The 26,432-nt window shown below is 41.2% G+C and overlaps 1 long non-coding RNA gene across 7 annotated transcripts; it reads left to right on the forward strand.

Annotated features, from left to right (window-relative positions):
* The first annotated feature begins 1,623 nt into the window (after nt 1-1,623).
* LOC101787763 (uncharacterized) lies at nt 1,624-26,430 on the forward strand. 7 transcript variants are annotated; one of them, XR_010051065.1, is made up of 7 exons: nt 1,624-2,120; nt 9,770-9,802; nt 10,698-11,014; nt 11,111-11,825; nt 13,721-13,795; nt 18,156-18,269; nt 21,053-26,430. It is a non-coding gene; the product is annotated as an uncharacterized LOC101787763 (long non-coding RNA). The 7 variants fall into 7 exon arrangements; XR_010051066.1 differs by having other exon boundaries at nt 1,630-2,120; nt 10,752-11,014; nt 18,156-26,430; XR_002789627.2 differs by having other exon boundaries at nt 1,641-2,120; nt 18,156-26,430.
* The last annotated feature ends 2 nt before the right edge of the window (nt 26,431-26,432 follow it).

Here is a 26,432-nt window from a genome sequence, read left to right on the forward strand (position 1 = left end):
TCTAGAGCCCACATAATGACTCATGCTAGTCTGTTTTATGGATCTGAACTGGGAAAGCCCAAGGACTCAAATAACAACACTTAGGAGAACCGACAATGCCTCATTCTTCCTTGCCATGTCTCCTTTTATGCTGGAAGCTAGAAAGTCTATGCCAGCCAGGTGAAGGGTCTATGCTAGTAGGTTGAGGGTTCTACACTGCAGCCAAGAAGTGATAATTAAAACAGGAACTGAAAAGTACCACAACCATCCTCAGTGACAATGACATCCCAAGCTTCTCTGACCATGAGGACAATTGAGTACAGCCAGGAAGCCGTGTGCCAAGCTGCTCCTGGAGATTAAATGGCATACATCTTCCCCTCTGGAGCCAGGAAGTGAGGCTCAGTGTAAGGAACAGAGCTCCCCCAAAGTAAACCACAGCCATTCTCAGCGACAAGGTCCCAAGCTCCTCTGACGAATAATGGCCGAATTCATTTCAGGGAAGCCAGCATGACAAGCTCCTTCAGGAGAGCCAATGACTCCAAATAACGACACTTAGGAGAACCCACAATGCCACATTCTTCCTTGCAACATCTTTTATGCTGGCAGCTTTCCTCAGGTGGGCCATCTACACTCAGCATCATGTTGATTTAATTCAGCTGGTGTTAAATCGACTAGTTTTTAATCCAGGTTTTGACCCTCCTATTTCAGGCTCCCAGAGTATTGGAATTACAGGCTTGTTTCACCATACCTGGCTCCTCAGATTATTTTTTAATTATGTTTTATCTACTTCTGGGGCAAATTTGTTTCTAGAGTAGGGTAATAAAGAGAATGTCTCACTCTGGGGTGAGGCTGAGCCAAGATTAGTTTTCCTAAGCTAGAGATTCCTCTGCTAGGACACAAATGCGATGTGTGAGCAACACCCAGTTGCCCCTTCCATGACACTTCCGTGTGCATTGGAGAAAGAGGAACATGAAGGCTCCTGTGTCATTAAATAGACTTACGTCTCTGACCCGAGTCTAGTATCTTCTACCTGTATCCATGACATGGTAAGTTAAACTGTTAGTCTGCAAGCAGAATGAAATCTTCAAAACCCTTTATATAACAGCAACAACTATTACGTTTGTAATGCATTTTTTCCTTTACACAAATACCACACAGGATTGCTTTCACCTGTATGTAGTTTTTCTTAGTGTTTTCTGGTGTAATAACGGAGCAGAATATAAGAAAAAGTAAAGTGGCCTTTTTATTTGAAGGATGTGGAGAGGAGCCCTCAACCAGCAAGGGTTTGGTTTTCTCCTCTGCCTGGATATGGGGTGTGGGGTATATGTGACCTTTGACTGGATGTGGTGCTTGGGAGAGGCATTGATGGTGAGTGAGAAGCTGTTTGCAGTTTTCTTCAGGTGCACTGGGAAAGAAAGGAGGAAGTTTTAACTGGGGAAGAAGGAGGAAGTACCTGAGTAAGCATCCCCTATTTGGCCTTCCACCATGTTGAACTACTGCCATAATGCCCTGTAATTTATTATAGGGCAAAACGCTTTCAGTTTTTTTCCCAGATGGAATAAATATCTGACACAGTCATTTTTTTGTTAACTCAGAAATTTTAATGGCTGAGTAGTAGTCCACGAAGAATTTGGCATATGTAACTATTCCTCTACTGATGTTTATTTTCTTTTTTTATTATTTGCCATTTATTGTCCTTCAGAGTATCCATCTCCCTCCTGCTAGACATTTCCCAAATCAAAGAAGTTGTCTGCTTGCTTTCTACTCAATCGAAACACTACTCTAATATTCTGTGATAACACTCTCAACTGTCCTTATAGCTTAGACTTTATTACTGTATTTTGCTCAGATTACATTGTCTTATATTACTACTATCATATTTTCTATCAAATAGTTTCCTCAGTTTAGGTGCTTAATATTTGTTCTGATAGCCTTTCCAATTCCCCAGTGTGGCAGCACTTAAAATATGTACAAGTCCCACACAGTTTTGACAAGAAAAGAGGTTTAACTTGTTTTGTCAACTGCCTGCCCGGAACCACAGCAGCCTGGGAAGGCCGGACTCTTTTTCCTCGCGCACCGCCCCTTGAACCCAGTTCCGGCCATAAAGCCAAGAGCTTTTCCGGACCGCGGAGGAGGCGATGGTGAGTGTGGGACAGCCGGGGCACGGGCCGGAGGTCGTTCTCCGCTGGGCCAGCTGGTTGGGTCGGGAATTAAGGTGACTGCCAACGTGTCGTGCGTTATTTAAAACACAGCAGCAACGTGAGGGGGTTCACAAAGGTGGAGCCCGGGTCCTGACTCGAGCGGCCTTAAAGGAAGGGGCTGTGGCCTGATGGTAGCGATTTACACTGTGTGCCAGGCCTTGTTCTGAACTTTTACATTTGGCCATTCATTTAACTTTGTTGTGAGGGAGGTACCATTATGATACCGTCTTGTAGACCGGGAAACCAAGGCACAGACAATGCGTTCAGTACGAAGGTTATGTAAACTGGCTCTAGCAGTTTCTAGATTAACGTTTCTAGATTAACCTGTGTGCTTTCACTGACAACTAGGTTTCTTTTTCCCGAAACTGTGGAGCCCAGGCGTCCTGCACGCTGGGCGCCCAGTCCTCTTGAGCCTGATGACCCACTTGAAGGGCACCATCCAGGTGGGAGAAGTGCGTACAGAGTTACTCTAGCAATATTGAGAATCTTACCTGATGCCTTAGTTTCTTTTTTTTCCTTACTGAGACAAAATACCTGACAGACAAAAAGGAGGAAAATTTGTAGAGGTTTCAGTTCCAATTTGGGTCACAGTTTGTAGATGTTTCAGTCAGTAATTGGCTGGCTCCAAGTCAGGGCAGTGGGTCATCCATTCATTCTAGTGGAAGACAGCAAAAGCAACAAGAGAGAGTGACTCTTTCTGTCCCTTCTATTGTATCCGGTCTACTCGGTTTAGGGCAATGCCAATCCAGTCAGTGGACTGATTCACTCGTAATCCCAGCATTGCACTACAGTCAATCACAAACCCTAGATTCAGCTATCCCCCAAAATACTATGACTGCAGGAGGCTTTAGGGGGACATTAGACACAAACCATAACACCTGGCTTGCTGGCAGTATGTCTTTAGCCAGAGGTGTTCCCTGACAAGGATGCTTTCACACAGTTATGAGAAGAGAAAAATAAAATTCTTCCATTCGATTCCTCTACATAGTCTTTTTGTCCTTGTTTATATAGCTTAAGTACTAATTTGAAATTGCTATTATTTGGCCTGCAGAAACTAAACAAACATCTGGGTTTTTTTGGTTGTCATAAGTGGAGAATGGTATGGCATTAGTGGATAGAGGCCAGGGATACTAATGAATATCCTTACGGTACTGAGGACAGCTTTCCAGCAACAAAGAGGTCCGAAATATAATGGAACTGGCCATTGAGAAACCCTGTCATGATTAGAATAAAATGAGACAACCACTCTTCTAAAACTTGAGCCTGACTCACTTGTGATATATTAAGTGAAGAATAGGTGGGATTGAAGTATTTCAATTTCCATTGTTGATGACCTTATGATTATTAAACTAATGAAACAATTTCATACTTAGGATGAAAATGTAGATCACATAATATAAATAGTATATGCTGTGCCCTGAAGAGTTAAAGTACTTAGACACCAGGAGCCAATGTTTATCTTTGTATGACTTATCTGTGACCCGTTCTTTCAGATAGGATTGATGTCAATACATTAGTATTACTTATCTCTTTCTTCTGTTTTTCATATCCCTTATTTTAGCTCTTCCATTTCCTATGCTCTTTTAAAAATTCTCTTTTCCTTCTATCCTTTTTTTTGGTACTGGGGATCTGACTCAAGACCTTGCACTTGCCAGGCAGGCACTTGTACTGCTGATCTAAACCCCTGCATTATGTTTTCTCCCTGTTCATCAAGAGGGACCTCCCACAGCCCCAACATTCACTGCTTCCTCTCTCCATTGCCTCCTGCTGTGTTTGTCCTCCAAAAGTTCATGTTGCTGAAGGCCTGGACCCCATTGGTGTCCTTATAGAGGTAATCAGAGAAACAAACTGATCATATCTCTTTAAGGTAAAATGCTGGTTGCCTGGCAAGTGGGAGTTCATGAGTTCAACCCCTGATTTCTCCCCTCAAAAAAGGCAAGATAATTGGTAATAGTGAAAAATTAATAAGAAGCACTGTTTTAGTTCTGAATTTCAAAAAATAATTTTTGTCTAATTTATCAAAACACAGGTATTGGGAATTTAGGTCAGTGGCCTAAGTGCCCACTTAGAAACTAGCACAAGGGGGCAGAGGATTTAGCTCAGTGGTTCAAGCACTTGCTTGGTAAACACAAGATGTGAGTTTGATCCCTGTACCAAAAAAAAAAACAAAAGACAGAAAAGAAACTAGCACAAGGTTGTGAGTTCGAGCTCCAGTGCCAAACAAAATATAAAAAAACTACCCCCCCCCACAAAAAAAACACAGCTATTATCATTTAGGGGAATTGAAGGCAGAGAACAAGTAGAAAGTCTTGCCAAATGCCGTACACTGGTTGAGTGCAGAGAGCTGGAGTAGAAGAGAAATCATTTTGAACAGGAAGCCTCAGTTGTGGCATACAGTTGTGGATAAGGCTTTCTGAAATAACATTTCTCCTAAAAAACTCCATTCAGAAATAAAAGGATATTTTACTGAGACAGATTCTGTGGTGCTAGAGAACAGTTAAATGCAGTCTCTGAGGTAGATTCTCTGGCAACACATTAGGCCCGAGTGTCGAGAGAACTTTGTTACCTCCACTGCATTAGTAGAGCTTACTTGCTATATGAATTCTTTGATGTCTAATAAGAGCTGAACGTGCACAGAAGGACCTTCCACACACATCACACTCATAGGATTTTTTGCCTGTGTGGATTCTTTGATGCTGAGTAAGGCCTCTGTGCCCACTGAAATCTCCCACACTCTTTACTTTTATAGGGTTTCACTCCAATATTGCTTATGTCCAGTAAGCTGGGAGTGTTGAGTGAAGGCTTTTCCACATACATCACATTTTTAGGGCTTCTCTCCAGTGTGAGCTCTGTGTTTACTAAGGTCTGAGCTATGGCTAAAACTTTCCACATTCATCACATTTATATTGTTTTCTTTCCTTCTGTTGCCATTTTATTCTGCTCTCACTTTCAGTAGCATCTTTTAACTCTGGGTATTGAGGAATGTCTTCACTAAGTCTGTCTTATCTCCCTGATGAGTTCTTTTTTTTAAATTTTATTTAAGGAGAAAAGAAAAAAAAAAAGCAGAGAAAGGGTACAAGTTACACAGATTTACAGAAAAAAAAATAAACAGGAAATCACTAGTTAATGGATTACATATTGTCATCTTAGAAATAATTGTTCAAGTCACAAAATTAAAGCTTGTAAAGTGGACATTCCAACAATGATACTGCAAACAGTTCTGTTCAATGATCCAATAAAACTCAGTGATATCATTTTCTATCTTATACACTTAAATATAGATGCAGTTATATAGTTTAGAGCACTTTCCTTTCCTCTCTTTTGTACAATGACTATTATACATTTTGGGTTTCATTTCTCCCACGGTTCTTATTATTTTTTTGGAAGAGAGTAAAACCAAATGTGACATAACAGAACAGAATCGGTCAAGTCAAAAGGGTGGACATAATAGATAATGTATAAACATAATACAAGGTGATCAACAATGGTTACCATAATGCCTCCCGCTATCTCTAATAGAATTGCCTATATCATTAGTTATAATACAATTGAACAAAACAGTAAAGAATAAAATCGACAAAACCAAAACATTGGAGACATTGTAGGTCTTCAAAAGTAGATAAAAGTCAACGAGAATGGGCGTTATAATGAATCTCATTATCTTCACAGCTGATGCCTAAACTTTCGAACCTGATACTATCCAGCAAAACAGAATAGGGGAACATCAGTCAAAAACAAGATGGTGAGAGTAATACAGGGCTTTAAATCGAGATAATGGAAAGTCAAAGTGGGTTACTATAATATATCCTGCTATTTTTTTCCTTTAATTAAAAGGATAAAAATAAAAAAGTAAATAATGGAGTGGAGATTGAGATAAAAGAGGGCATAACAGCGAAACAGCGCAGATCAAAACATAACCATTTAAGCAGAATAGTGTTTCACCACCAGATAATCCTGACCTAAAAGTAGTTACCATATTGTCTCTTTCCTTGAAATCCTTGAGTACAACTTCGTATACTGTAGCATTAAGTATATCAAAACAATGTAAAACCATTTAAGAGACAGCATTACAGAGTATTTAGAATCGACTAACAGAAAATGAACAATGGTTTCTGTATAATCTCCTTGTCTTTAAAAGGTTTTTGCTTATACTTCGTACATAATAAAATCCAATAAGATACAACCTATTTAGACCATTGGAGACAGAAGAACAAAAGCTAGATGAGACTTCAAAACAAGATGATACTAAATCAGTATTACCTATTAAGGTGTCATTTTCTCCAAAATAGCTGTTCCTATCATCCAGTCTTCTCTGCCTCATTTCTGTTGAGCTCTTTTTCTGTCAGTAGCTGTCAGTTTGTCTTCTTCATTTTGTTCTCTGCTCCATTCATTGTGGCCTCCCCGCCACTATTTCTGGATTCTTTGTATTTTTCTTTTTTTTAGAATATCCTGCAATACTCTCTGTAGAGTTGAATCGGTGGTTGCAAATTCCCCCAGTTCCTCTTTATCCTGGAAGCACCTTGTTTTTCCATCAATTTCCAGGGACAGTTGTGCAGGATATCTCAATCTTGGCTGGAGATTATTATCTTTCAAAGCTTGAATTATTTCCCCCCACGCTCTTCGTGATTTGATGGTTTGTGCAGAGAAATCTGCTGTAATTCTGATTGGTGTTCCCTTGTAAGTGGTCTGTTTCTTGTCTCTGACAGCTTTTAGTATTCTGTTCTTGTATTGAATTTCTGGAATTTTTATTATTATATGCCTGGGTGTTGCTCTGTTTGGGTTGTAGGTAGCTGGGGTCCTGTATGCCTCATACATCTGGGCATCTTTACCTTTTGCTAAATTAGGAAAATTCTCCTGGATTATTTCTGTGAGTAGCTTTTGTAGTTCACTTGTTTGTGTCCCTACTTCTTCTTTTATGTTCTTAATCCTTAAGTTATGGATCCTCTTATCATCTTCTTGTCTTTGTATTATTCTGTTTGTTTCTTTGTTATTTTTAAGAAGTTTTTCATTTCATTCTCCCATATTACAAGTCTGCCCTCCAGTTCAGATAGTCTGTCCTTAGTTTCTTTCAAGCTGTTATGCCAGTCTTCGATAGACTTCTTAGTTTCTTGGTAGTCCCTTTGAACCTGCTTCACGTATTCTATGCTTTCTCTGTTTTCTCCATCACACAATTCTCCCCTCTTTTTCTGTTCTTCCATTCCACCATCTGTTTTTTCCTGGGTGGTGCTTAGCATTTCTCTAACTATTCTGCATACTTCTAGTTTCAGGTCGTTGATAACTTCATTCCTGAATTGATCTATGAGGCTCTCTATATGGTGCTTTATGTCTATTGGTGCGGTGTCCGCTATTGCCTGTTTCTCAGAATTGGGGGCTGAGGAGCCTTTCTTGTTGCTGCCTTTTCCCATATTCTCTGTTCCTTATATATGCAAGCTTACATAGGAGGCCCAGCTTCTTTCCCTGTCAGCCACAGCCTGATCGAATTGCGCCGGTTAGGTGTTCCCGCCCACCGCAGCGCACCAGGGAGTTACGGACCAGGCAGCCTATGCGGGGCCCGCCCCTCCCGGCCACCGTCAGGCTCTGGGATCTGGGTTGGGCCAGCCTACTGGGTCCACCAGCAGCGTCACATAGGCCAGGCACTTTTCACCAATCCCGCCGGAGAGGGGGATATGTGGCTGGAATCGCCACTCTGCCCTGCTCCTGCAGGACTGCCCGGGCCCAGAAAGTCCTCCGCTGGAGTCAAACTGTGGTAGAGTGTCAGTTTCTCTCACTCACCTCACCACAAGCCAGTGCACACCTCCCTGCCCGTCCTGTTTTCGACTGCATTCACAGACCCCTGTTCTCAGAGCTTCCGCGCGTCTCTCTCCTTGCCGAGCCGCTGTAGAGGCAGGAAACCCAAATCGTGGCTTCCAGTGGCGCGGGGTCCAGCCTCCACACTGAGGCTTTTCTGTTCCTGTTTTAGCACCAGGACTGCATTCCAAGTTGGTTTCTCTCAGCCCAGTTCGTTCCTGAGTCAGCAGAGCATATCTCCACCTGCTTATGTCTCCTTACTCCGCACCCTTCCTGACTTCTGAACCAAGCCTTTCAGAGAGCCTCCGTAGTATCTGTTATCTGTCTGCCATGTTCTCCCCCCAATGAGTTCTGAATCTTTGAGTTTATCTTCCTTTTGGAATGACTCTTCATTCTCAATCCTGATTTTATCACCTGTAATAATAGTACACAAACAGGTCCTATTCTAGGTTTAAGAAATAATCCTATAGAAAAGAGAACATGTAAACATTAAAAATACCTTATGAAATAATAAGTCATAACATATGTATGACATATTTGGTATCCTTCCTATCGCTCCTTTTTGGTATCTGTTGGGGACCACAAATTGTAAATTGAGGCTGGGGTCTGTAGGAGGCCAGTGGTTGTCTTGCCTTGTGGGTCAGAAACTCCTGCTCTTTCTTGGCTGCGGCTGAGGCTGTACAGTGTCATAACGCTTACAGGGCAAGGTCAGATCTGTTGAGGATACCATCTGTCTTTAGAACAATACAGTAGCAGTAGTTTCACTTGGGGAAAAAGCAGGTTCTCTATATTAAGCCATGTTGTATTCTTGCAAGAATGTTTTGGTCCCCTTCTTATTACTATCCCATTTCAATGGTCACTGCTGTTCCTTGAATCATTCACTACCTTCTCTGAATGAGGTTATGTATTCAGTAAACAGTGGCAAGCTGAGTGTCTTTGTCTCTGCCCGTCCTGGTGCACTGACCTCCCAGCCCCCTTTATGCATTCCTCATATTCTCTTTGTCTTTTATTTCAGCCTACACTATACCCCTCAAACAGGCAGCCAGGGGTCTTGGTCTGGTCCCTGTGAGGTATCATCATAATGTATCATCTCAAAAAATGAGAAGAAGCCATAAAGAAGATAGTAGCATGATAAATTATTTGTTTTGTGGTACCCAAGATTGAATCTAGGGCCTTCCCACTAAGTTACATCCTTAGCTCTTAATTTTTTAAAAAAAATTTGAAAAAAGCTCTGGCTAACTGTTAAGTTGCCTAGGATAGCTTCAAACATCCCCGTCTTGTTTTAGCCTCCCAAACCGCTGGGATTACAGGCAGGCCTATCATGCCTGGCCAGGGACAAGCTACTTGAGAGCAGACTGAAAGGAAAAGGCAAATGACTACCTGCAGTCCTGCACAAAACCAGAGTGTAAGCAGGAAGCTATAAACTCACCAGAGGTCCTGAGGAGTAGATGGAGAATGGAGAACTGAGATGATGACCTGAAACATAGGTGGCCAGTGAGAGTGAAAGTGATTGGAGAGGACGGTAAGGTTTGGGCTCTGAGGGGAAGATAGTGAAAAGAGCTGTCTGAAGAGGGCAGCACCTTGGTTGCTGGAATAGCTTGGATCAGAGTGAGCATGGTAGAAAACAACAGAAACAGAAATAAGCAGGAGACTGCAGTGGGTGGCCTAGTATATGCGCTGGGTTCACTTTATTTCCCATGAAAGTGACATTCTTGTCATCTTCTGTCTAAAGCCTAGTTTGGTGTATTTTTTTTGTTTTTTGTGTTTCATTTTTATTGTCTTTCATTTTTATCGGTACCAAGGATTGAACTCACAACCGGCTGCTTGCAAGGCAGGTGCGTATGCCGCTGAGCTAAATCCCCAGCCCCCTAGTTTGGTGTTTTTAACTATATTATACATTGTAATTGCATGAGTTGCTTATTAAAACAGAGTACTGAACCCCCTACCCCCCTTTCACTTCTCATTTGGTAGAAATGGGGAAAACCCAATTGTCCATTACTTTTCTTATTGCTGAGACAAAATACCCAACATCCACAGGGTAAAGTAGGAAAGGTTTATTTAGCTCAGAGTTTCTAGAGATTTTACTTCATAATTGGCTGGCTCCAAGGCAGGGTAGCTTGGCAGAAGGGCATCACAGAGGAGAACTAGTCCATGGTTTAAGCAGAAGACAGCAAAAGCAAACAAGCAAGAGAGAAGACAAATGTTTTTTCTGTCCCTTAGGCTGTATCCAGTCTATTGGGATTAAGCAGTGCCAAACCAATCAGTTTATTGATTTAGTAGTCACACCCCCTTAATATCAGCATCACACACACCCTCTAGATTCAGTCACGTCTGAAGAAGCCCCACCTGTGACCACACGAGGCTTTGGAGGGACATCTAGAGCCAAACCATAACACCAGTAGTTTGCAGATGTCTAGCAGATTTGTTGTGAGACAGATATGGCTGGTTCAGGGACCATGCTTTGAGAATCACTGGCCACGCCATTGTGTAGACTGCATCTCAAATGCTGTCAGTTCCAGGATGGCTTACCTGACCTCCCCAGATAGATGTGTTTAGTCCCTCCTCCTAATCCTGGTATCTTTATCTTAGCTCAGTGCAGAGCTTGGCACAAATCAAGTCCATAATAAATATTAGGGTCAAATTCTGTAAGACAGCTCTTTTGATGCCTGGGAGGGAGTAAGAGAAACTATGTATTTGGTCCTGTTGGAACTGGCGTCTCTGCACTCACAGAACACCAGCTGTGCAGCAGCCCCTGGTTCCAGTCTGTGTACCTTCTCCGTGCAGCATGGCAAAAGCAGCAGGAAGAACGACTGGAGTATTGCGCTGCAGGACTGGATCTGGAAAGCTCTGGCCTCACTGAATTCCGTGAACGAATTCCACCCACAGTTGCCATCTCCCAGACAAATCTTTTTTCCTACCAAATCTTCCTCATCTTAACCTCCTTTCCTACAGTTACTTGTTCTAAAGCAATAGAAGTATTCTCCACAGTAAATTGGAAGCTAGACATCTACCGTGGAGGCGCTGGCAGGCCTTGCTTACTCTGGAAGGTATGGGGGATTCCTTCCTTGCCTCTTCTAGCCTTTGGTACCCCAGGCATTCCTTGCTTGTGCCTGTGTAACTTTGTTCTTTTTCTCGGTTCATAGGGTATCATTTGCCTGTGTCTGTCGCCAGAATCCCTACAGTTACTTTAATAGGAAATGGTCTTCCTGAAAGTTTCATATCATTCTGGAATCTAATTGCCACATTACCCATGGCAAGAAATTATGAGGACTAGATTAGAACCAGCAAGTCCAAATGCCAGTCCTGTTTCTGTAACTGTTGCAAGTTTGGCAAGTATAACAACTCTGTTTTCCTTGTAACTTCTGTGCCTTCCCCCTTACTTAATATTCAGATGATCTGTTGAGGTAATATATGATAAAGATTGAAAAAGCATATGTGGATAGAAGTATCATTAATGCTGTAAGGTGGTAATTATTAGCCAAAGCATGTAAATCATAAACACTTCCATACTTAAAAAAATGTTCTGAAAAATCAATGTATTTGCTCAATGTCTTTTACATATAGGAAGTCACTGCTGATTGGCTTTCCTGTGTGTTACCAATGGCAATGAATTTAAAAAAAAAAGATGTAAAGAGTCAGCACCAATGGTACTTCAAATGATTTAAATAAAATGTAGTCAATTTTCAATGCTTGGCAATCAAATTATAACCCTTTAACCCCCTTTCACTTTAATTTCTTCCAGACCATCCATACATAACTGACAGTTACCCTTTAAAACTTTGTACATGTCCGGATTAAAATTGGGCCTCAACTGTGATGATTCCTATTTCCTCTTGTGTTTTAAGTGCAAACTAACATGTAAGTGAACATTAGCATCAAGTGGTGCAGACAAATGTATGTATTTGCTTGATTCAGTCTGTTGTGACTTTACCAGTTTTTAATTGGGATTGCACCATTTCATAGGCAAATGAAACTAAAGTATATTGCTGCACTTTTAAGTTTTCAAAAACAGTGTTTAAAAATTGCATTGTTTTTATTTTTTTAAACTCATTTGAAAAAGACTGAAACCTTCTTTCAAAAGAGGCATCTAAACATGTTCCTAATTTTGTATGTGGGCTTAGGTTTCATAACCAATAAAAAAGCTGCTATCAAAAAATGCCATCATCAGGGGCTGGGGATTTAGCTCAGCGGCATAAGCACCTGCCTTGCAAGCAGGCAGTCATGAGTTCGCTCTCCGGTACCGATAAAAAGGAAAAAGACCAAAAAAAAAAAAAGCCATCATCTGTATTACCCACTCTTCTATTTAAAATAACAGACCTCTATCTGGTAGGTTTAGGTATTTTGTTTTTGCAGCATACTTTTCAGGATTGTACTTTGATTCTTCCTTCTGCAACATCCTTTGTATCAAAATCAAAACAGCTGCTGTTATATAAGTGCACTCATGTTTATAGCAATACAATTTGTAATAGCTAGAGCTTAGAAACAACCTAAATGGCCATCAACTGAAGAATGTTTAAGAAAACTGGTATTTTAATAAAATGGAGTACTACTCAGTCATAAAGAAGGATAATCTTGAGGCTTTTATAGATAAATGGAGGCAACTAAATACCATGCTCACATAAGTGAAATAAATCACATGTGTAAACATAGTATTGTTTATATCTCTAGTGTGAGAAGCTAAACAATGTATGTATGTTATGTATATGTGTATATACATATATATTTATGTATATATATATGATAGTTATACTACAGATTTCACTTAGGTCATTGAAAAAAATTTGTGCAGGTACTGTTTGGACAACTAAATGCAGATATCTTGTACTCTGAGTAACTAAAGATAACAATACGCAGTGTATTAACCATTGTTACCTTCTATCATATTTTGAAATTTTATTTTTTTCTCTTTAAAATAAAATTTAAAAAACAAAGCAAACAACAAAAAAGTTGCTGTTAGAATCAGTTATGCTCATGTACTTTTACAATGTTCTCTCTGCCTAGATTGTCTTCTCAGTTACATCTATCTGACTATCTTAGTTGAAGCAACCCTGCTGTAATAGAGGCCCACCATAGGGCCTATTTTTTGTGTTTTTCTTGTAGCTCAAAACTTCTCCTATGGTGCAATTATTCTCATCATATAATCGATCACTTTCTTGCTTGGAGTATCTTAAGTGTCTTATTTTTGGATTCCTTATAAGACATGGTATCTGGCATATTGCTGCTGCTTGATGAATATTCACAGTGGAATGAATGAACAGAACAAGAGGATTATTAAACTCATGTCTGTAGCCAAGTAGTGACCAGCATTTTACTTCTAGAGTTAAAACTCTGATGTAACTGCACATCACTCTATGTATCAGCTAGGAACATTTTAGTTCAAAATGATTTTTCATATTAGGCAAATTACTTAGGTGAGCTCCTAGGGATGAGAGTGCTGTATTGGTAAAGTAGTAAAACTACTTGTTTAAGTAGTAAAACTGTAGAGTAGGCCACAATATATGATAGTCTGGAAGGTGACAGAGGGATTTATGGATAGACAAGTCTCCGGAGACAGTACAGGAAGCACAGAAAAGGTCTGAACCAATTGGGCCTTAAAATCCGCATAATTTTTAGTGTAGCCCCGAGACACACTAGTTACCTGGTTGGTATTTAGTGAGCTTGGATGAGAACTAGACCCAGTCATTTTGATGTACAGACTTAAACAGCACTCTTGTATTGACTGAAACCTGCTCTCTTTTCCCTGTTTCTTTCAGCATGGAGTTGCTACAGACTGAGTTGAGGCATTAGCCCTGAATGTGCTTGTGTTTGAAGAGTGGGCTTTTAATAAGGTAAATAAGGTTAAATGAGTCCTAAGGTGGGGCCCTAATGCTGCAGGAGTGGAATGTTAAGAAGAGGAAGAGATACCAGGAAGGTACAGGCACAAAGAAAGGGCCATATATGAAGGCATAGCGAGCAGAGTGCGAGCCTGGGAAAGAGGCCTCATTAGAGACTGACCCTGATCTTGGACTTCCAGCCTCCAGAACTGTGAGCAAATCAGTTTCCATTGGTTAAGCTATCTGGTCTATAGTATTCCTTTATTGGAGCTGACTAATGCAGGGCATCATAAATTCTCCTGTCTCAAATTGGAAGTTTGAAGGAATTCAAACTAGACTTACTAGATAACAATAGACAAAAGATAAGGTATAACTTGAATGAGTGTTTAAACCCCATCATCTACCCTTTGGACCAAACAGACCTCTTATATACAGTGAAAAATGTAATTCATTCTGTGTTGGGACAAGGGTGCAAAGATAAAATTTTCCATAGTGAGGCGGAAGACAAGAAGAGGAAGTCTTTACAAAGAGAAGATAAAAATGAGAAAATTTTCTGCTGCTATTATTTGAATATAGTTTGTCCCCTCTGAAACACATTGGCAATTCATCCTCACTGTGAGATAGTAAGGTATATACCTAATCAAGAGCATGGTGTTTAGAGATGGGGCCTTTTCTGGAGTCCCCATGACTGGATACTGGTGACTTTATAAGAACAGGAGGGAGAGAGACCAGCAAACACATATACTCCTGTTTGTTGGCACGTGATACCCTCTACTTCCTTGGCACTCTGCCAGTAAGTAGTCATCAGTAGATGCAGCCTTAGACTTTGGACCAGAACTGTGAGCCAAAACTAAATCTTTGTTCCTTATCACATACCCAGCCTGTGATGATGTATATTATACGTGAGAGAAAACAGATTAAGATATCTTCTAACCTGAGACATCATCTCCTCATCGTATATACAGAACCAGCTCCTTCGCGTTCTTTTGTAGCTTCCCATATTCCTGCTCTAGTGGGGTCTCACTGGGATGAAGTTGGACAGTCAGTGACTCATGTGGCCTTCCCAAGGTAGCCACCTTGTCCCAGAGTGTGTGCTGTTTTCCTGAACTGGCTAGGACCTGGGAGCATCGGGGTCTGATTGGGCTTGTCAGATAGATTTTGGGGAGACTCAGAGAATTTCATAAAAAACATCCAGGGGACAAATTTTCATTCAGTTGTGGCAATAATAGCAATGATTAGGAGAACCAGTTGCTATAGTTGAGAGAAATTCTGTCTGTTCTGTTGACCCTACAGAGGCCCAAGGGCATGACTCGGAATTTTGGAAGGTACCCAACTTCCAGCAATGGGGTATTTCTCTAGTTCTTTAACATGGAAACAAGCAAATACAGCTGAGCACTTGAGATGCGGTTAGTCTAACATAGACTAAGTGTACATATAAAATTTTGAAAACTTGAATAAATCTAAATATCTCATTTTAAATATTAATTACATGATTAAATGTTTTGGGTTAAATTACATTTAATTTGACCAGTTTTTACTTTTTTTTTTGTCTTTTTCCTTTTCCCTTTTTTTCCGGTACCGGGGATCGAACTCAACGACTGCCTGCTTGCAAGGCAGGCGCTTATGCCGCTGAGCTAAATTTCCAGCTCCAACTACTTTTAATAAAATTAGCTCTATGGATAGTTGAAAATTTAGATAACATATATAGCTTATATTTCTGTTGATTTAATGTCCTTCATAGCGACTTGAGTACTTCTGAGGGAAGGGAGTGTCTTATGGAGTTGTTCAATTATTTATTGGTAACTTTGAATGTTAGAAAAGTCTACGTTTTTGGTGGATACCTGTTTGTTCCCTGTAACTTCCTACTGATCCTAGCATCCCAAACTGAAACAGAACCAATCTGGTCTTTTACTCAGCCACATTTCACTTACTTGACAGTGGCAGTCACCTCCCTTCCTCAGCTTCGTTGTTGTCTAGTGTACACAAGTTAAGTACTTTCAGGTACTTGTATTTTTTTGGTACTGGAGATTGAACTCAACCTCACGCTTGCTAGGAAGGTGCTTGTGCCACTGAGCTAAATCCCAAACCCCTCAGGTAACTTTTTCATAGGCCTTTTGTTTTGGCTTGGTCCTGGCCACTGTTAGCCACATGCCTGCCCCATCACACCTGTTTTGGGGTTCATCAAGCTCTGTTTCCAGATCTTCCAGCACAGCCCCTGCCTCCTCCAGTCTGTGGGTGGCGTGCCTGCAACCCGTGCTTGCAAGTCCTGCTGGAGAACTGCTCCAGCCCCAGCATCTCTTGAATCTGCCCCTTGGCAGCGGAGTGCCCAGGGCTGGGTGAAAGCTTCATAGAGTCCAGGGTGTCCTGATAGCTGATTTCCCTCCTGTGAGGACGGCCCTTCTGTGCCCTGGGGCCCTGTCCCAGGAAAGGCTCACTGCCCTAACTTTAAGAAGTCTTTTTCTGATTTCGGGCTCGAAGCCATTCTGGGCTTTCTCAGCAGTTAGCCTTCTGTGTGCGACTGATAGAAGGAGAGGCTGATAATGCTGGCTGTGGTAGCTCACACCTGTAATCCCAGCACTTGGGAGACTGAGGCAGGAGGATCCTTGTGAGTTCGAGACCAGCCTAGGCTACAAAGTGAGCTCAAGGCAAGCCTTAACTGCACAGTGAGACCCTATCTCAAAAAGACAAAAAAAAAAAAAAAAAAAAAAAAGGAGAGGCTGAAGATCTTGCCTCAAAGACACATAAAATTTTCACCATAGAGAAACGACAAAAGCAGCCACGACCTCACACTCATGAAGCCAGGCCACGAGTGGGAGTCAGAAAGCACAGTATATAAACAGGAGCAGTGAGCTGATCAGACTGCGCTCCACCAGGTGATGCAGCGGGAGCAACCGGTTGGGAGTCACAGCGCCAGGTGATGCGCGCCTGTCTCTCCGAGGGCGATGTATAGATTAAACTCAAAGGTCTGCAGAGGGTGTGCGAAGATGGGGTCAATGGGACGTCCTGGGCTGGCGGTGGTCGCGCTCAGCCAATAATGTCTGGGAACAGGGTGCCCACTTAGGGAGACCTCCAGAGGCCTGGAGCAGCCAAACTCTATGCTGCCGCGGTGAGGGCACTTCCCGTGGCCGCGCTGCTACCGAATGGGCATCGCGAGGCTTTATGCTTAAAAACCTCCTCGAGATTTTTCCTATTTGATTATTAAGTAATATAAATAAACAATCTTTTACATGAATTTATTAAAGTCAGTAAATATCCGCCAGGATCTAGTTTGATGTGTTTCTCTTGACGTCTTGCTTTGGGAGGCACTATTCTGGGTTGCTGAATTTTACTCCAAGCTAAGAAGCCATTTCGGGCTTCTGAGCAGAGGTACTCTCGTTTAGGTACTGAAAATATTTTTCTGGGTGCTACGTTAAAATACAGGAGCGTGTGAAAAGATTTGCACAAGGGCAGAGGCAGGAAGACAGGTTGTAAGCTGTTATCTCATTGGCATGCAGTGGGGCTTTAAGAATATTCTAAAGACACAAAACCAAAGCAATCTGAAGGAAAAGATGATAATATCTTTGTAAAAAATTTTGAATTAAAATCAAAATACAAGTGAAATTAAAATATATCAATATTTTAGAGACACAGAGCTGATTTTTCCAATATGCAGATTTCTTTAAAAACATAAATAAGGCAATACAGAAAACTGGCAAAAGATGTAAGTAGGCACATAAAGAACACAGATATTAAGGAGAAGGAGAACAATGAATAGGAAAAGTCTCCCTAGTAAAGAATTTTTATAAAGACTTTTTTTCCAGGTTGCAAAAGACAAAACAATGGGTGATACCAGAGTGTATGAAGATCCAGTCACATTTTTGTACATTTTTAGAAAGAACGATCCAGTAAAATTAGTATGTCCACACCCCTTGATACAACTTCTTGAAATCATCCATTTAGAAATGCTTACACATAGGGCTGGGGATATAGCTCAGTGTCTTCATAAAATCTGTTTTAAAAATTTAAAAGATGCCAAAGGTACATTTCATATACAAATAAATTAACAAATACTATGTGGCCAACATTTTGGTAAATAATAATGTCTGATGTAGTCACAGTAGTTTGTTGTTGTTGTTGTTTTTTTTTTTTTGTGGTGCGGGGATGAATGCAGAGCCTCATACATACCAGGCAAGCACTCCACCACGAGGCCTCATCACCAGCACCCCAGTGACTATCAACTGGGGGAAAAGTACAGATATTATACTTACTATGTCATATTTCTAAATTTCTATAAAGTTTTGATTTTTTTTTACAAAATGTTCTACTAGTATAAGTAATACAGTTTTTGAAAAACCCAATTTACTCATCATAACACTTATGTTTCTTTCCTGTTTAGAGAATATCATCATTATTTGTTTTCTGGGTCCTACATGAGGGTGACTGAGTGGGTCCTCCCCACCAGGGCACCAAGTAGGCTGGGGACTGCATGTCAGCCTGCTGTTGTGCCACAGTGAGTCATTACCCTTCCTGTGAGTGAGGGACTATATGAACCCCAGAGCCTGGAGCTGTGCTTATAGTTGCTGCCCCCTGGGCTGTGGTGTGAACCCTGCACCTTCCCTGAGACCCCAATATCCACAGCAGAACTGTCAGCCTATCTGCAAAAATCCTGTGACCTTCACTTCTCACATCCTCTGAGACCACAGTGGGAACCATATGCTGTTTGCTGCTTCCTTGATCCTCCTGCATAAGCCCAGACAGCTCCTTCAGATACTGCTCTCCCCTTTGTGATCCGCATCTCACGCAGAGCAAAGAACTCATTGTGGAGCTGGTAGCACTAACAGCTGGTAAATAACAGAACTGTGCTTTTTGCGCTCATGCTCACAAACAGAACAAGACCCTCACCAGATTGGCTGCACCTAGTGAGGAGTACAGGGGAAAGATGAGGTCTTTTCTCCACTATTTCCTGGGGCTGGTGTGAGTGGGCACTGGGCAGATGTGGGTCTGTAGTTACAGCTGTCCCTGTCATCTTAAGAATCCCATTCCTGGGGGCAGAGAGAAGCCTTCTGGGAGCATACAGGCAGGAAGTGCACATCTAACTCTTGGCCTCAGTACCAGGTTGTTAAACTGTGGGTCCATTGCTCTCAGGTGCCACAAGACTTTGGGTGGCTAATGCAGGGCACAGGGGCTGCTTTTGGCTGGTCGGCAGCAAGCTTGCAGGCCCAGAAGGTACAGCACTGTGGGATTGATTTCGGATCGTGCCATGATAGTGAAGTGCTGCCTCATGAGCCTTCTAAAAGGGTGATACTCTTCCCTTTACCCTCGCCACCTTCTCTTCAAAGTTAATGTACAAATACTGTCTGACTCCCTGCACTGAAAAAGGCTGAGGCAGGCCGATCACCAAGTTCCAGTCCCACCCAGGCAATTTAGCAAGACTGTCTCAAAACAAAGAATAGAAAGGGTAGGGGAGGTAGCTCAGTGTGAAGCCCTGGGTTCAATTCCCAGTATCACAAGAACAAACGAAACATGCTAAGGTATTTCTTTCAGAATCTCTTAGTGGAAGATTTAGTACATTTTCACATTAGAGAAGACTTTTCAAACTGGGCGTGGTGGCTCACACCTGTAATCTCAGCACTCCTGAGGCTAAGGCAGGAGGATCATAGCAAATTTGAGACCAGCCTGGGTTACAAAGTGAGCTCAAGGCCAGCTTGAACTGCATAGTGAAACCCTGTCTCCAAAAGACCACCACCACCAACAACAAAAAAAAGAAAAAAGAGACTTTTCATATTGTGATCCTATTTAAATGTTATAATGTAAAAATTAGGTAATGAGGAATATTTAAAACCTTATATAATCACTTTTAATTCTGACATCAGTGAAAGAAACTGTGTCTCATCAAACAGATAAATGTAGCAGTTTACTTTTGTATCTTTAAAATACTGGTAGAGGCGGGGCGTGGTAGCTCACTCTTGTAATCCCAGCACTCGGGAGGCTGAGGAAGGGGGATCGCTGGGAGTTCGAGACCAGCCTGGGCTACAACGTGAGCTCAAGGCCAGCCTGAACTGCATAGTGAGATCCCGTCTCAAAAAGACAAAAAAACAAAACAAAACAAACAAACAAACAAAAAACCAAAAAAAAAAAAAAAAAAACTGGTAGAACTCCCAACTGTTACAGATCCCATCCCTCTCTAAACTCTTTCAAATACTGTCACTGTACCCCTCAGTCTTTTCTAAAGAGGAATGCAACTAACAGCAATGAAATATATTTGAGTACTGACTAATCCCTCTTCCACGGTTGGCCAGGAGCCAGAAAACCCTGTAAGTTTCTCGTTCAGGCAGCTCCCTAAAACTTTATATCAACCTAGTCCAGCAAGACACCAAAACACGGTGGAAGGCAGTCAAAGCCTGGTTGTACTACAGTGTCCACCGTACAAACGATTAGGCTTAATTTAATTTGAAATTCTTTCCTCACCCCAACTCAATTTGTTTTTCAAAACAGGGTCTCATTCTGCAATTCAGGCTGGCTTTGAACTTGCCATGTAGGCCAGGTTAGCCTCAAAGTCATGGCAGTTCTTCTGCTTCAGTGTCCTAAGTGCTGGGATTACAGGGCTGCTCCACACCAACCCAGTTTTTGCTTAATCTCTGGAGTCTGGTCTCATTTTGGATACTTTCCTGATTATGCTTACTTCCTGGCATGATCTTTTGGCCTCTTATTAGAATGCTACAATTATGTATATTTTCTTAGTTGACATGATGAACCTGTGACCATCAAACTTAGTTCTGTGGTCTTCCTTTTTTAGAGGAATGTTCTGTAGGCAGTGTGCAAGACCTTTTACGACTTGGCCTGGGGATATAGCTCAGTGGTAGTGCACTTGTGGAACTCTGGCTTCAATTCCTAGCATCATAAGGGGAACATTTTTACTCTTGAGCTTAGTCTACCTTCTCTGTGGAGAACAAATTAACTAGGAGAATGAACTAGGGCTGATGATCAGTCTCTCTACCTGAATCTTCCTTTTCTTCTCACATGCAGTTATTTCCCAGGACAGTCTATGTTCCCTACACCCTCACTGCTGTGGACTAATCTCTTCACAGTCTTCCCTCTAATTAGGTTCTTCTAGTTTGACTTTAGCAGTCTGTGACAGACTAATCCCAAGTTTCACAGAAAGCCTGACAGAGGTGAAGACCATATATGGAACAGCAGCCCTAAGAATGAGAAAACATCTAATGGTTTTTTAGTCATTCATCTCACTCAAGGTGTTTCTTATTTAACATTTTTCACATTCTGCTTTTTCCTCAGCATTTCCACATGAATTTCCTCACATTAGCAGGTTTTCTCGAATGTGAATTCTCTGATGTTGACTCAGATAAGAGCTCTGACTGAAGGCTTTCCCACACTTGCTGCATTCATAGGGCTTGTCTCCAGTGTGGGTTCTCAGGTGTCGAATAAGGTGTGTGCTCACTCAGGTTTCCCCACATTCACTGTATTTACAGGGTTTCTCTCTGGTATGAATTCTCTGATGCTGGACAAGATGTGAGTTCAGGATAAATGTTTTCCCACCTTCTTTGCATCTGAAAGGTCTTTCCCCAGTGTGAGTTCACTGATGTCTAATGAGATCTGAGCTGTCTCCAAAGCCTTTCTCACATTCATTACATACATAGGGCTTTTCTCCAGTATGGATTCTCTGATGCCTAACAAGTTGTGAACTATGCCTGAATGCTTTTCCACAACTACACTGATGGCTTTTCTCTCCATTGAAAATTGCTGCAGGTTTCACAAAGTTTGGGCTCTTAAAGGTTTTCCGTAGTGGTGAATTTGTTCTTCAGGACAAATTCTTTGATGCTTAAAATCTGAATTCCACTTGAAACTCTGGTCATCAATACCTGCTTCATAGAATATGATTACACAACTTATTTCAACACAAAATTTAAATTATTTAAACCTAAAAACATTGCTAAATATTAACAAAACAATGTGATTAAATTATATAAAGAAAATAAAGGCCTAAAGAGAAAAATGATATAAGTGCTTTATAAAATGGGATGGGATTGCATAGTGATTGCATTGGTCAAGGGACGCTTACTGAAATTCTGAAGAAAGGATGAAATTTGACCAGGAAATGGTAGAGAGAAACGGGAAATTACAAGCAGATAAACCGTGTGGACAACTGGCTAAGGGTCAGAATACAGGAAGTGGGAAAGCAAAAAGCTCAGTAAGTTTATATAAGAATTACAAAAGAAGGGATTGTGGAAAGCACTATGAGTCAGGTTCTAGAATTTATTGAGTTCCTAGTTTAGGTATGAGGAAGCCAATGAAAGTTTCTGTGCAGAAAGAATAACCAGCGGAGTAAGTTCTATAAAGGAGGGTATTTTTCATTTCTAGGATGGATTGCGAAATGAAGAAAGGAGGCCGCTGTACTCACACAAGCAGAGGAAAATACAAACTTGGATTGTTACAGTTAAACCTCGTCAGGAAATGGAACCAGGATAGTTACATTTATTGAGAATGAAGAACTAGGAGTACTTGGAAATCTCTTAAATGACAGAATAAGGGAATTACTCCTCGGCGCCAGATGATAGAGATAGTGGTAACGGGCTCCTTGACCAAAAGTCCAGTAGGTTTTCTATTGCTCCAGTAATTCCTCATGTGCCTTTCCAATTTTATAACTCTGTCCATGTTTTGATTACTAAAGTTCTACTGCAACCCCAGCACGCAGAACACACGAAACATCAGCAGTGTGACCCGGGCACACTGGAGCTAGGGCAAGGTAACAGCCCCATCCCGGGAAACAGGCCCGTAGGGCCCCGCTGCAGTCAGCCGAGTCCACCCGTACACCAGCGGCCCCGCCCCGGGCCCCGCCCCAGCCCACCGCGATGACGTCACCCGCTCCTGGAAGTCTCCTTACTCCAGATCTCGGGCGGGGAAGCTGGCCAACGCCGAAGGTAGTTCCTCTTTTCTCTTGGTCTCTTCTGAGCCACTGGGGTCAGATGGCTCGAGGGTGCTCTATCCTGAAGGGACCACGAAAAGGCCTGGATGTTTGGAGGGGGACTCAGGCCCGGTCACCTGGACCCCCAAACGCACCTTTCTCACAGGGCTGATTCCGGTCGGACACTTCCGGTGGGTGAACAGAGTGGCTCCACCCCTCCTGGAGCTGGTTCCTGCCGGACACTTCGATGGGAGGCTGAAGAGGTGAACCGGACACTTCCGGCGGGGACAGCGGTTTCTCTTCTCCGGGAGCCCTGTTCTTCCCGTAGACTTTGCAGGCTTAGGACCCGGTTTCCCCGTCCACCGCGCCAAACCCTGAGGTTCTCAAAGTCAGAAGGTGGACGCGCCTTTTTGTCTTCATTTTCGTTTGGTAGCATACTTGACACTGTTGTGTCCCCTTACGTCCCCAGCTTCGACGTTACTTCTAGGTGATGAAATTGTAGCCCCTATAGCAGGGATGTTAAACAGACTTCACCTCTGCTGCAAAACTGCGCCCCAAAGCCACCCTATTTCTGTTTTGTCCGTCCCCTTACACTGTCAAATATACAAAAAGGGGTTAAAGGTAACCCTTGCTGCATGCATGGCCCTGTTACCCAGTCTGTAAGAACTAGAGATTGATAATAATTTACGTTTACTACTCCTTGTCAAGTCTCTTTGTACCTCTCTCCTTATAATCACTTTCAAAGTTTGTACATTGTTTCCTTGATTTTTAAAAAAATAGTTGTATTGAGTATGTATATATGACCAAATTTTAACTTTAGTTGTCCCTAAAAGGCGACATGCCTTATGTAACCTATGTTTGCTTTTTTTCTCGTAACAGTATGTTACTAAGATATATTCACATTGTTGAGTTACGATTATCAGCTTTGTATAACATTTCAGTTGTGAATACAGCACTGCATTTATCGTTCTAAAGATGGGCTGATAGATCATAATGTGTCTTCAGGACTACTGCAGTAGTTTCGGTGGTCCCTTTGCTTTCACTTTAATTGATCACATTTTATTCTCAATGGAACAGCTCCAGTGATACTGTTTAAGCATAAGCTCTATCACAAACCTTCAGTTTAAAACCCTTCAGCAAGTTCCTCATTTCATTAAAGATAAAAACCAAAGACCTTTGCATGGCCTGTAAAGTCCTGCATAAATTTTACTGTGTGTGATATGGTGCAAGATTATACATATCTTTTCCACTTGCTCATCCTGCTCCATCCCAATAGAATTTCTGGTCTGGAATATGTAAGACATATTATTGCACAGGACTATGTTTCTGGTTGTTTGCTCAAAGTATGGCTAATTCTTACCCCTCTAGGTTTTGCCCAAGTCATATGTCCTCAATAATATTTATCTTGCACCTGTCCCTATCCCTCACCCCACTCCAGCTTGTAAGACGGGACCCAGATCCTGCTGTATGCTAAGCAAGGGCTCTGTCATGAGCTACATAGTCTGCCCTCTATCACACTTTCTAACATACTATTTAATTTATTCGATATGTTGTCTCCTTGGCTGCAGTATAAGATCTTTAAAATCATGGTTCTTGTCTGTTCACTGCTATAAGCAAATATTTAGGATGGGCCCTATCATGAATCTACCCTTAATAAATATTTGTCAAATGAATGGGCATTTAGATTACTTCCACCTTTCAGAAATTACAAACAATGCTTCTATGAATCCTCATGTACATGTACAAGAATTTCAGAATTATAATTATTGAATGTAAGGTATGTAAGAATCAAACATTGGAAAATAATGTCAAACTGTTTTCCAGAGTTTATTTTCCCATAATCCGTGCTTACGCAGTCCTGTTAATTATACTTTCTTTAACAGTTGGTTTGGTAGACTTTTAAATTTTTTTCCAATTGAACGAGCATAAAGCATTATCTTTATATAGCTCCAAGAGATTGGACATCGTTTAGTATTTATTGCTATTGCAGTTCCTTTACTGTGATACAACTGCTCATATCTTTTGCCCATTTTTCTATTCTTTAAACTTTTCTTAATGGTTTGTATGAGTATGTAGTCTAGATACCATGTTTTTATTGGTTTTATGTGTTATAAACACTTTCTTCTAATTGTGGCACTTTGTTTTTATTTTTGTTGTGAGTTCTTTTGCTGAATAAATTGAATTTAATATAGAAAATTTTATTAATATTTTCTTTTACCGTTAGCAGTTAATGAGAGCCGTCAGAGCGCTATCAATCAGCAACATTCCCAGCAACTATAGAAATATATCTTTAGTTCTGAAGAGAAATCTGGTAGGCACAGATCCCTGCTGTTTATTGCAGACAAAAATTGGACATACTCTTTCAGGCAAGGATGTGTGTTTCATGTGTGACCACTCATGTATGCCTCCCTGTTTGAATTTAGCATAGATGTTACGAAGAATTAGAGACACTAGAAAAGCTCTTGGTGGTGGTGGCAGTGGCACGAATGTGAATTTATAGGTTAGTAGTCAAGGGCATCCAGTGATTGGGGCAAGCTGCAACACCCACTGTTTGTTGACAGTGTCTTTAGTCAATTCCTCAGATGGTTTCACATGTTGTTTTGGCTCTGGTTTGAGGATAGGCCTTTGAGCCTGGTTCTCCAACCTTATGAATGTTTTTACAAAATCCTCAACTCTTTTTACTTCTGTTTCTGGTTTTCATTCATCACATCACATGAAAATAACAGCATATTTTTCACAGAGTTTAAAGAGATAGTTTTGGTGATGTGACAGAATATTGCTATGTGACATACAGAAAAGCACACCATCTGGGCTCTCCGGAACATTGTGTACCCAGTGAAATCAGATACAAACTGCAAATCAAGTCACAGATATGCTTCTTTATATGGACAACTCTATGCATGTTCCAGAGCAAATAAGTATGGAGTTTTAAACATCAACATGATAATTACATGCTTTTTAGGGTTGGTGCGATGGCATCCTCCTGTTATCTCAGCACTAGGGAGACTGAGGCAGGAAGATTACTGTGAGTTCAAGCCAGACTGGACTACATAGTGAGACCCTATCTCAACCCTCCCACCCCCCAAAAATTTTTTAGGCATTCTTCATAGCCGAGGACAATCCAGACATACATGTAAGTTCTGCTTTTTACACAAGAGAGTGAAGAGAGGTTCTAGGAAATGTACACAACATAATATATGAATACACACAAAATAGAATAAAAATGTATCCTGACTTTTATCAATCCTTAATATGATATCACACTCCTCAACTATTAGTTTTCCTGCTGTGTTCTGAATATTCTCATTCCCGTGGAAAACATCCACACTCAAGGCACAGAATAAGTGCTGTCTTTTTCTTCTAGCTTTGCTTGACTTTTGAATCTCATATCTTCTCCATCTGATTTCACAGTGGGGTCATGGTTTGAACCCTTTATAACATAGTGCTTTTATTCTGCAGTGTTTTTTAATGCATGAAGAGTACAATCCTGGGAAAGTACTCTAGTTTGCACTCTGGTATATTTGCATGTTATTCTGGGCCTTGAGTTGTATCTTAGTGATTAAAATGTTGATACCATATTTGATTTTTCAGAGACTTGAGATAATATTTGTCTACATCTATAGAATCTTGGACTCCAATGGGTAAGATCTATGATTGTGTCACTTCTAGAACATGTAGCAAAATCTGGACAAATTTAATTAGGTTGTTAATAGTAGTCTTGTAATTGACAATAAAACCTGATCTCATTAGAGT

This window comes from Cavia porcellus, unplaced genomic scaffold, assembly GCF_034190915.1.
Source record: "Cavia porcellus strain 051 isolate PalLab524CR breed Dunkin Hartley unplaced genomic scaffold, mCavPor4.1 scaffold_13, whole genome shotgun sequence".
In the NCBI taxonomy this organism is placed as follows: Eukaryota; Metazoa; Chordata; class Mammalia; order Rodentia; family Caviidae; genus Cavia; species Cavia porcellus.